The sequence below is a fragment of the Salmo salar genome, chromosome 06 (assembly GCF_965601325.2).
Source record: "Salmo salar chromosome 06, fSalSal1, whole genome shotgun sequence".
Taxonomy (NCBI): domain Eukaryota; kingdom Metazoa; phylum Chordata; class Actinopteri; order Salmoniformes; family Salmonidae; genus Salmo; species Salmo salar.
The window spans coordinates 26,431,151-26,443,517 of record NC_138296.1 but is presented as its reverse complement, the minus strand read 5'-3'; positions in this window follow the sequence as shown (position 1 = coordinate 26,443,517).

The following is a 12,367-nucleotide window of genomic DNA, read 5'->3' as shown; positions in this document are numbered from 1 at the left end:
ACACTTTAGATTGGGCCATGATGATTGTCATCACATTGCACATCTGACATACCCATCAGCTAGGATGGTAGGCTTGTATTACTAGAGGCAGGCTTGTATTACTAGAGGATGATAACCACTTCCTCAACACATACTCCGTTCTCCTTCCTATGCATTCATTGGCTGAGAGCATTCCTTATACCGCCACCTTTCATATTGAAAGGGCATCACAATATTGTTAAAATACCATTTTCACTGCTTTCATCCGCAAAGGTTACTTAATACACTTGAAGGTCTTTTACCGTCTTCACAGGCAAGCTGCTGCATTCAGAGAGGCTCTGTGGAGTCAAGACTCAGTGAACTGCTCTTTGTATGAAAGGCTATTTTGGATAGGGTCAATCTTTAAAAAGCCTGGACTAAGCTAGGTAACCTCCAAATTGCTTTTCAAAACTGTGGCTACTTTGGAATACGGTAGCTATTCAATATGGAGGGCAGCTGGCATATTGAATCATTGAAACCTGCTGTGGGAAGTTTTATGGAGCACATTGGAGGATAGTTGCTGTGATGGTGTTTTTCTTTCAAACATAGGACATGCATGCTTCATTCCTTAACCCAACACCCAAATCTGTTCAATCAGAAGGTCATATAGCCATTTCATCTCCTCCTCCATCTCTTCCTCATCCTCCTCCTCCATCACTTCCTCCTCCTCCTCCATCTCTTCCTCCTCCTTCTCCATCTCCTCCTCTTCCTCCACCCATCTCTTCCTCATCCTCCTCCTCCATCACTTCCTCGTCCTTCTCCATCATCTCCTCCATCTCTTCCTCCTCCTTCTCCATCTCCTCCTCATCCTCCTCCATCTCTTCCTCATCCTCCTCCTCCATCACTTCCTCGTCCTTCTCCATCTCCTCCTCCTCTTCCTCCTCATCCTCCACTTCTCATCATCATCCATCTAATCAACACATTGGTTTGCATTTACATTCTTCCCTTACATTCTCCCATACTGTGCTTGATTCCCTGTCCATGGGAATGAATAGTGACAGTGATAATTATCACTGGAGCACTGAGTGTTTCTTACCAATACACATTCATAATGACTTGGCCAGCCTTTGTGCCTATCTGATATCTCTCTGTCTCCTGAGCCCGGACTGTCCACATCTCTCTCTCTCTCTCTGTTGTTATTCCTCCACAGGAGAGATCAAAGACTGTTGGCGCGACAACAGTACTAAACAGGAAGTGAGGCCTCGATAACAGAAATGGTATTGTCGTCATAGAGACAAACGGGGCTGCCTAAAAACACGCCACTTCAATACAGCTATGACCGGAAGTGACTTTTCCGTAGCAGGTTAGGAGAGCCTTTTTGCTAACCCTTTTCCTAACCTTAACCTAATTTTCCTAACCTGCTGCGTAAATTCTCATAATCTGCTACAAAAAAATACATTAGAGTCGTAGCTGTATCGAATTGGCGTGTTTATAGGGAATCTCAGACAAACATCATTTCAACAGTGAAGGTCTTCATCAGGTGGTCCATACAGGACAGTAGAGAACGCACATCGCAAAGTTCAACACAATATTAGAAAGCACAACAACATTACAAAGCACAACACAGTAGAACACAGCCCAGCCCAGTAGAACACAGCCCAGCCCAGTAAAACACAGCCCAGCCCAGTAGAACACAGCCCAGCCCAGTGGAACACAGCCCAGCCCAGTAGAACACAGCCCAGCCCAGTGGAACACAGCCCAGCCCAGTGGAACACAGCCCAGCCCAGTGGAACACAGCCCAGCCCAGTAAAACACAACCCAGCCCAGTAGAACACAGCCCAGCCCAGTGGAACACAGCCCAGCCCAGTGGAACACAGCCCAGCCCAATAGAAAACAGCCCAGCCCAGTAGAACACAGCCCAGCCCAGTAGAACACAGCCCAGCCCAGTGGAACACAGCCCAGCCCAGTGGAACACAGCCCAGCCCAATAGAAAACAGCCCAGCCCAGTAGAACACAGCCCAGCCCAGTAGAACACAGCCCAGCCCAGTAGTGAGATGAGAAACAGTTCTGCTCACTGTCTGTCATCACCATCCTCAACCCCCTTCTCTCCCCAATCAACCCTCTCCTCCCTCCACCATTCCCCACCGGGCCTCAGATGGATGTGAGGGAGCGAGACCCCCAATTTGGCTCCTGAACCCCGTCATTTTGTGTCTGCCTGAGTTGTGCTCTGAGTCTGCAGATCAGCGCTCCACTCAGGCATCTCCCTAGACGACCGTGGGACTGTGGTCAGGACCCCGGGCCTGGTCTGGACCCCTGCCAGGCGCCGCTGTGGTAACAGAACCCTGGCATGTGACCAATCACATGACTAGGTACTTACGCTCCGGTCTTCTGATGTAACACACTCACCACACACATACATAAATACACACACACGCACACACACACACACACACACACACACACACACACACACACACACACACACTCATGAATGACGGCTGCTAGGGCCAGAGGAGCAGAAAGATATCAATCAAAAACAGTTTAGGGTTTAGGCTTATTATTTCAGACCAACATGCAGAGGACTCTTCAATTTTAGTCTTACTGTTCAACTGACTGAGTGGAACAAAAACGTCACATATATATCCAGATTAAAGTAGAATGACCTCAAGCAGAATCCCATTAGAAGCAGCTATCTATAGGCACACAGTGCCTTCGGAAGGTATTCAGGCCCCTTGACTTTTTCCACATTTTGTTATGTTACAGCCTTATTCTAAAATTGATTACATTGTTTTTTCCCGTCATCAATCTACACACAATACCCCATAATGACAAAGCAAAAATCGTTTTTTATTTTTATTTTTGCTAATTTATATTTAAAAAAAAAACTGAAATATCACATTTACATAAGTATTCAGACCCTTTACTCAATACTTTGTTGAAGCACCTTTGGCAGCGATTACAGCCTCGATTCTTATTGGGTATGACGCTACAAACTTTGCACACCTGTATTTAGGGAGTTTCTCAAATTCTTCTCAACAGATCCTCTCTAACTCTGTCAGGTTGGATGGGGAGAGTTGCTGCACAGCTATTTTCAGGTCTCTCCAGAGATGTTTGATCGGGTTCAAGTCCGGGGCTCTGGCTGGGCACTCAAGGACATTCAGAGACTTGTCCCGAAGCCACTCCTGCATTGTCTTGGCTGTGTGCTTATGGTCATTGTCCTGTTGAAATGTAAACCTTCTCCCCAGTCTGAGGTCTGGAGCGCTCTGGAGCAGGTTTTAATCATGGATTTCTCTGTACTGTGCTCTGTTCATCTTCCCCTCGATCCTGCCTAGTCTCACAGTCCCTGCCACTGAAAAACATCCCCACAGCCTGATGATGCCACCACCATGCTTCACTGTAGGGATGGTGCCAGGTTTCCTCCAGACGTGACGCTTGGCATTCAGGCCAAATAGTTCAATCTTGGTTTCATCAGACCAGAGAATCTTGTTTCTCATGGTCTGAGAGTCTTTAGGTGCCTTTTGGTAAACTCCAAGCGGGCTGTCATGTGCCTTTTACTGAGGAGTGGCTTCCGTCTGGCCACTCTACCATAAAGGCCTGATTGGTCAAGTGCTGCAGAGATGGTTGTCTTTCTGGAAGGTTCTCCCATCTCCACAGAGGAACTCTAGAGCTCTGTCAGAGTGACCATCAGGTTCTTGGTCACCTCCCTGACCAAGGCCCTTCTCCCCCGATTGCTCAGTTTGGCCGGGCGGCCAGCTCTAGGAATAGTCTTGGTGGTTCCAAACATCTTTCATTTAAGAATGATGGAGGCCAATGTGTTTTTGGGAACCTTCAATGCTGCAAAAATGTTTTTGTACCCTTCCCTGGATCTGTGCCTCAACACAATCCTGTCTCGGAGCTCTACGGACAATTCCTTCAACCTCATGGCTTGGTTTTTGCTCTGACAAGCACTGTCAACTGTGGGTCCTTATATAGGCAGGTGTGTGCCTTTCCAAATAATGTCCAATCAATTGACTTTACCACAGGTGGACTCCAATCAAGTTCTAGAAACATCTCAATGATGATAAATGGAAACAGGATGCACCTGAGCTCAATTTCGAGTATCATAGCAAAGGGTCTGAATACTTATGTAAATAAATTATTTCTGTTTTTTATATTTAATACATTTGAAAAAAACTGTTTTCGCTTCGTCATTATGGGGTATTGTGCGTAGATTGTTGAGGATTTTATTTTTTTAACCCATTTTAGAATGAGGCTGTAACAAAATAAAATGTGGAAAAAGTCAAGGGGTCTGAATGCTTCCGAAGGCACTGCGACTCAGGGAAGCAGACATCAGATAGCTATCTGTCTTGGTAACGTAATGGTATGTAACCAGAACACTAGAAGACGTGCATTGTTGTAGGCTCTGAAATGACACTGGAAAAAAGGGAATTCTATTTCTTGTTCCCCATCACACGTCACTGATCTGAGGAGATTCTCTATCTCATAAATGCTTTGGGTAGCAGAGAAGACAGGGTTTTGACGTTCAGTGCTTGGAACACGATACACAGAAACAGATAGGCTACATATGGAGTGGGTACTGAGGACACATGGCGAGGTGGGATAACTCCTCTACACCCAGCCAACGGCAGGAGCAAAAAGACACCTTTGAATGAGACAGTGGAGACCGGGGTCCATTGTCCTGGTATGTTTACGCTTGTGTAATGTTTCAGTGGGGTAAGCTAGTGATGCCCCGTAGAGCAACAGGATAGTCATTGTTCACTACCCCTGGTGGAATGGTAGCCTGCAGTCACTTCTCTCTCTCTCTCTTCCTTTCTCTATCATTGTCTCTATTGTCCCTCTGTTAGTTTCTCTCCACCACAGACAGCCTTGATTGTTGTCCCTCTGCCTCTTCCTCTCGTCTCATTGTCTTACTGTCTCACTGTCTCCTCTCATGCCTGCTCTTGTGGGGATATGTGTTGGGTGGTGGGCGGGGGGGTTGATGGGAGAGGGTACAGAGAGTGCATGTGAAGTTTTATGGCTTACCACGTGTTTTTGGATCTCTGTGCTTCCATGTTTCCCAGGCAGAGGCAACAGGGGGATGGGGGGTTGGGGAGGGGTAGAGCGGGGTGGAGTGGGACTAGGTATGGGGAGGATAAGAGAGAGAGAGAGAGAAAGAGTGAGAGAGAGAGGGGATAGAGAGTGGTAGAGAACGAGACAAAGAGAGAGATGGAGACAGAGAGATACATGGGTCGCGTTTGGAGAGTTAAGACATGGATGCTAGGTTTGTTCGCTCCAATGTGCATCTGCAATCTAAACATCCTCCTGATTATTAAACAGTATGATGCTCTCTCCCACCCGCTCAACAACAGACAGAAACACAACACAACACACAATATAACAAATACATCAACCAACCCTCTCCAATCTCACATCACAAGAGCAAAGACTAGGACTGAAAACCTTTCTTTATCATGGTATAGTACTCACATTTGCAGTATACTGTATATACACTGTACAAAACATTAGGAAACCCTGCTCTTTCCATGGCACAGACTGATCAGGTGAATCCAGGTGAAACCTATGATCCCTTATTGATGTCACCTGTTAAATCCACTTCAATCAGTGTAGAAGAAGGGGAGGTTAAATAAGGATTTAAGCCTTGGGACAATTGAGACATGGATTGCGTATGTGTGTCATTCAGAGGGTGAATGGGCAAGACAAAAGATTTAAGAGCCTTTGAACAGGGTATGGTAGTAGGTGCCAGGTACACTGGTTTATGTCAAGAACTGCAACGCTGCTGGGTTTTTCACACTCAACAGTTTCCTGTGTGTATCAAGAATGGTCCACCACCCAAAGGACATCCAGCCAACTTGACACAACTGTGGGAAGCATTGGAGTCAACATGGACCAGCATCCCTGTGGAACACTTTCGACACCTGTTAGAGTCCATGCCCTGACCAATTGAGGCTATTCTGAGGGCAAAAGCGGATGCAACTCAATATTAGGAAGGTGTCCCAATTTTGTACACTCAGTGTATATTTCAATTCGGTATATTTGTAAGAAATGTCATATCTTGTGACTTCCCAGCCTCTCTCAGTGTGGCCAAGTCCCATTCTGTGGCCCAGGGCTGTGCATGATGTTGACGGACAGACAGTACTCCTGCTGTTACAGAGGCATATTTACAGTGGAGATGGTTGTGGAGTACTATGTGGTGCTGTAACACTGTATGTGCCTGCACTGCACACTGTCACTGGTGCTGCAAATGATGTTGATGGAGACTTTTCTTCTGTCAAGTTAATGACTGCAGAATGTAGTATATTGATCTCCATAGCCCCATAGTACACTAACCTGAAGCTGAGGGAGAACAAATAGATACATATTCTACCCACAACATGGTTTCATCATTCTGTCCCCCTGGCTTGGTGTGTGAGGGAGAGGTCACCCTAGGAGTTATGGTGGAGGCTGTTTGGTATTGAGTGTTAATAAGCTGGGATACAGAGTTCTAACCGCTGGTCCGTCAGCATTCCCCTGGTGTTAAGTCATCCCTCCATCCTTCCATCCTCCTCCTCTGCCTCCTTTGAAGGAGAGGAAGAGAGAGAGAGGGGTGGGAGAGAGAGAGGGGGGAGAGAGAGGGGGGGGGGGAGGGGAGAGAGCGAGGGGAGGGAGGGAGGATAGCAGGGCTCAGATCTAAGTCAGACGTGCCTGCCCAGCAACCCCCTGCCTGCCTGGCTGCCTGGCTGCCTGCCTGCCTGCCTGGCTGCCTGGGAAAGGAATAGTCCTGGCTAGAGATCACACACATCACCTCAACCTGCACCAGACCTTCTCACAGAGAGAGAGATGGGGTTTAAAGTAGTGTATACTGTGTTTACGGATAGAGGCAAGGGGAGGGGCAGGAAAAGGGTTGAGGGGTGACTGGGGAGGGGATACAGGTACACACTGAGAAAAGAGGGAGGGAGAAGGGGTTAGGGAAGGGTGGAGGGAGGGAGAAGGGGTTAGGAAAGGGTGGAGGGAGGGAGGGAGAAGGGGTTAGGGAAGGGTGGAGGGAGGGAGGGAGAAGGGGTTAGGAAAGGGTGGAGGGAGGGAGGGAGAAGGGGTTAGGAAATGGTGGAGGGAGGGAGGGAGAAGGGGTTAGGAAAGGGTGGAGGAAGGGAGGGAGAAGGGGTTAGGAAAGGGTAGAGGAAGGGAGAAGTGGTTTGGGAAGGATAGAGGGAGGGAGAGGGATCGGGGAAAGTCCCAAAAGCAGGTACAAATATGTGAAGAAAAAAGGGAGAGGGAGTTCTTTAAAATGACAGGCTGTTCAGAGAGAGGAAAATGTTAGAGGGAGTGGGGTGAAAGAGGAAGGGTTGAGGAAGGTTTGAGGCAAATGTGGAAAATTAGCAATGCTGCTTGCATACAGTGGGGCAAAAAAGTATTTAGTCAGCCACCAATTGTGCAAGTTCTCCCACTTAAAAAGATGAGAGAGGCCTGTAATTTTCATCATAGGTACACTTCAACTATGACAGACAAAATGAGAAAAACAATCCAGAAAATCACATTGTAGGATTTTTAATGAATGTATTTGCAAATTATGGTGGAAAATAAGTATTTGGTCAATAACAAAAGTTTATCTCAATACTTTGTTATATACCCTTTGTTGGCAATGACACAGGTCAAACGTTTTCTGTAAGTCTTCACAAGGTTTTCACACACTGTTGCTGGTATTTTGGCCCATTCCTCCATGCAGATCTCCTCTAGAGCAGTGATGTTTTGGGGCTGTCGCTGGGCAACATGGACTTTCAACTCCCTCCAAAGATTTTCTATGGGGTTGAGATCTGGAGACTGGCTAGGCCACTCCAGGACCTTGAAATGCTTCTTACGAAGCCACTCCTTCGTTGCCCGGGCGGTGTGTTTGGGATCATTGTCATGCTGAAAGACCCAGCCACGTTTCATCTTCAATGCCCTTGCTGATGGAAGGAGGTTTTCACTCAAAATCTCACGATACATGGCCCCATTCATTCTTTCCTTTACACGGATCAGTCGTCCTGGTCCCTTTGCAGAAAAACAGCTCCAAAGCATGATGTTTCCACCCCCATGCTTCACAGTAGGTATGGTGTTCTTTGGATGCAACTCAGCATTCTTTGTCCTCCAAACACGACGAGGTGAGTTTTTACCAAAAAGTTCTATTTTGGTTTCATCTGACCATATGACATTCTCCCAATCCTCTTCTGGATCATCCAAATGCTCTCTAGCAAACTTCAGACGGGCCTGGACATGTACTGGCTTAAGCAGGGGGACACGTCTGGCACTGCAGGATTTGAGTCCCTGGCGGCGTAGTGTGTTACTGATGGTAGGTTTTGTTACTTTGGTCCCAGCTCCCTGCAGGTCATTCACTAGGTCCCCCGTGTGCTTCTGGGATTTTTGCTCACCGTTCTTGTGATCATTTTGACCCCACGGGGTGAGATCTTGCGTGGAGCCCCAGATCGAGGGAGATTATCAGTGGTCTTGTATGTCTTCCATTTCCTAATAATTGCTCCCACAGTTGATTTCTTCAAACCAAGCTGGTTACCTATTGCAGATTCAGTCTTCCCAGCCCGGTGCAGGTCTACAATTTTGTTTCTGGTGTCCTTTGACAGCTCTTTGGTCTTGGCCATAGTGGAGTTTGGAGTGTGACTGTTTGAGGTTGTGACAGGTGTCTTTTATACTGATAACAAGTTCAAACAGGTGCCATTAATACAGGTAACGAGTGGAGGACAGAGGAGCCTCTTAAAGAAGAAGTTACAGGTCTGTGAGAGCCAGAAATCTTGCTTGTTTGAAGGTGACCAAATACTTATTTTCCACCATAATTTGCAAATAAATTCATAAAAAATCCTACAATGTGATTTTCGGGATTTTTTTCTTCTCATTTTGTCTGTCATAGTTGACGTGTACCTATGATGAAAATTACAGGCCTCTCTCATCTTTTTAATTGGGAGAACTTGCACAATTGGTGGCTGACTAAATACTTTTTTGCTCCACTGTATATCTCTCTCTGTCTCTCTCTCTTGCTCTCTCTGTCTCTCTCTCTGTCTCTCTCTCTGTCTCTCTCTCTCTCTCTCTCTCTCTCTCTCTCTCTCTCTCTCTCTCTCTCTCTCTCTCTCTCTCTCGGTGGTTGTGGGTTGGAATAAACAAACCCAAAGCTTATGAGAGTGTTTGATCTGCTGAACCGTGAAATGTTTCACCCAGAAAACAGGAAAATTAGTGTTGGTCGGGAAAGACAGAAACGGCAGGATCACAAAGACTAGCAAGAGATGTTTTCATCTGTTGATGTTTTCAACCTCAGGTTATCAACCAATAAAGGCATTATGAAGCCTTCATAAAGCCGTTATGTGCCCTCCATAGATGCTTCCTAAATCATTTATAAAGCCTGTGTAATTTCATATTTTGTTATAGTGTCCCCAAATAGAGATATTCTAGCAACCGGTTCCGAAGTCGTTTGATATCTTGGTTTATCCTAAGCAATGAACCAACACACCAATTGAGATGTTGTTATCTGCTAGATGAAAGCCAGAATGTGAAGCCTTCAAAGGGACAATACAGCGTTTAGCAGGACTCTGACACAGAAGATCAGAGCCCTGCGTGACTCTTACAGTTCTCAGAGTTCTCTGAACCTCGGCTACCTTTGAACGCTTGTTATTTGGCTGAAAAGGAATACGTCAAGCGGAAGAATCTTAACCACGATGCTTTGCTTTGCCTTGAAGAAGTTAAAATTAGTATTTAAAAGGGGATCAATTCAAAGGCAGCAGCATGAAAAGGGGCGAAGAAGGGCTGAAATGTCGGTGCTGCCGTGTTAAAAGGGAGATGGGAGATGAGAGATACTAGTATCTGACTTTGGTGTCACTTCAAAGGGCTTGGGCTTTAAAACAGCCAGCCAGGGTCCTAATGCTGAGCAGATAGGAAGACTGCTGCTGTGCCTGGGTGAGCCCAGACAGCTGGGGAGCTTGGGACAGAGGGCTCAAGGCCAGTTTCCCTGTCTGTGTGTGTGTGTGTGTGTGTGTGTGTGTGTGTGTGTGTGTGTGTGTGTGTGTGTGTGTGTGTGTGTGTGTGTGTGTGTGTGTGTGTGTGTGTGTGTGTGTGTGTGTGTGCGTGTGCGTGCGACGGTGCATGTGACGGTGTGTGTGTGAGCGAAAGTGTCTAAGATGTATCGCTCTGCCATGCCCTCTCTTCCTCCACATCTGTCTCTTTCTCCTCTTGTTAAGATTTAAACCCTCATTTAAACCCAGCTGTATCCTCTGCTACCGTCTCACCACTTTAGCTGAACCCACTAAAGACTGTCTGCGCCACGACACTATAGCATCTACCATTAAAAACCATCATGCTAGCCACACAAACTGCATAGCAGTTGGCAAGGGTGTGTATCATGGTCTACGTCCAAAATGGCACCCTATTCCGTATGTAGGGCACTACTTTTGACCAGGGCCCATAGGGCTGTGGATGGGCCCTGGTCAAAAGGGCTGAGGATGGGCCCTGGTCAAAAGTAGTGCATTAAAGGGAATCGGGTGCTATTTGGAAGGCAGCCATGGGTTATAAAAGCAGGATATTCCTTTGATGCGGGTTGTAAGGAGCTGGTCTGAACATGACGTCTCTTTTTCAGCTCAACTTTTCCCCTCAGAGAAAGACGGAATCTTTCATTTATGATCTGGTAAACAACTTTTTTGTTAGAAACTTTAAAGGCATGGTCATGGAAAATCCATTCCAAATCCATTCCATTCAACTTATGAACTATTTAATTGTGTAAAATGCATTTAAGACATTAAGACTACATTGATACTCATGAATAGACGAAGTTCATGATGGTTTTGTCACTAAAAAAGAAAGTGATGTGGGAGAGGTCTCTCTCTCTCTCTCTCTCTCTCTCTCTCTCTCTCTCTCTCTCTCTCTCTCTCTCTCTCTCTCTGTCTGCAGTAACTCCATCACAGCTAGGCCCAATCTCTCTTTGATCCCTCTCTACTCCCAACCCTTCGCCTGTGTATTTCTGACATCAGAGGAAAAGTGGCTGCAAGCTCATTTCTTTATAACTCTGTTGAGATAAAGCTGTGAAAGTCAGGCACAAATTCCTCAGCCTCAGAGAGAGAGAGAGAGAGAGAGGGGACATGTGCTTGTAGTTGTTTCTTTAACTTCACTCTTTGCTTATTGAGATGACCGTCACCTCGTTCCCCTCTATCCCCCCCCTCCCCCTCACACCCCTTGTCCAGCTGCCCTCTCCCTCTCTCTCTCGCTCTCTTTCTCTTTCTTTCGCTCCCCCTTCTCTCTGTCCCTCTCTCTCTCACTCTCTCTGTTCCTTTTGGTGTTTCTCTCCTTATCTCTGAGAGCTAGCAGGCCATAAAGAGAGAGCAGTCTCCTTCCTGTTCCTGCTCTTTAAAGTCAGACAGGCAGGATACTGCTGAGAGCTGCTGCCTCTCCTCTCCTCTCCACCGCACCCGTTTGTTCTCCCCTCTCTCTCTCCCTCCCTCCCTCCCCTCCCTCTCCCCCTCCCTCCCTCTCCTCTCTCTCCCCATCCCTCTCTCATATATACTGCTAAAAAAAATAAAGGGAACACTTAAACAACATATCCTAGATCTGAATGAAAGAAATAATCTTATTAAATACTTTTTTCTTTACATAGTTGAATGTGCTGACAACAAAATCACACAAAAATAATCAATGGAAATCCAATTTATCAACCCATGGAGGTCTGGATTTGGAGTCACACTCAAAATTAAAGTGGAAAACCACACTACAGGCTGATCCAACTTTGATGTAATGTCCTTAAAACAAGTCAAAATGAGGCTCAGTAGTGTGTGTGGCCTCCGCGTGCCTGTATGACCTCCCTACAACGCCTGGGCATGCTCCTGATGAGGTGGCGGATGGTCTCCTGAGGGATCTCCTCCCAGACCTGGACTAAAGCATCCACCAACTCCTGGACAGTCTGTGGTGCAACGTGGCGTTGGTGGATGGAGCGAGACATGATGTCCCAGATGTGCTCAATTGGATTCAGGTCTGGGGAACGGGCGGGCCAGTCCATAGCATCAATGCCTTCCTCTTGCAGGAACTGCTGACACACTCCAGCCACATGAGGTCTAGCATTGTCTTGCATTAGGAGGAACCCAGGGCCAACCGCACCAGCATATGGTCTCACAAGGGGTCTGAGGAGCTCATATCGGTACCTAATGGCAGTCATGCTACCTCTGGCGAGCACATGGAGGGCTGTGCGGCCCCCCAAAGAAATGCCACCCCACACCATGACTGACCCACCGCCAAACCGGTCATGCTGGAGGATGTTGCAGGCAGCAGAACATTCTCCACGGCGTCTCCAGACTCTGTCACATCTGTCACATGTGCTCAGTGTGAACCTGCTTTCATCTGTGAAGAGCACAGGGCGCCAGTGGCAAATTTGCCAATCTTGGTGTTCTCTGGCAAATGCCAAACGTCCTGC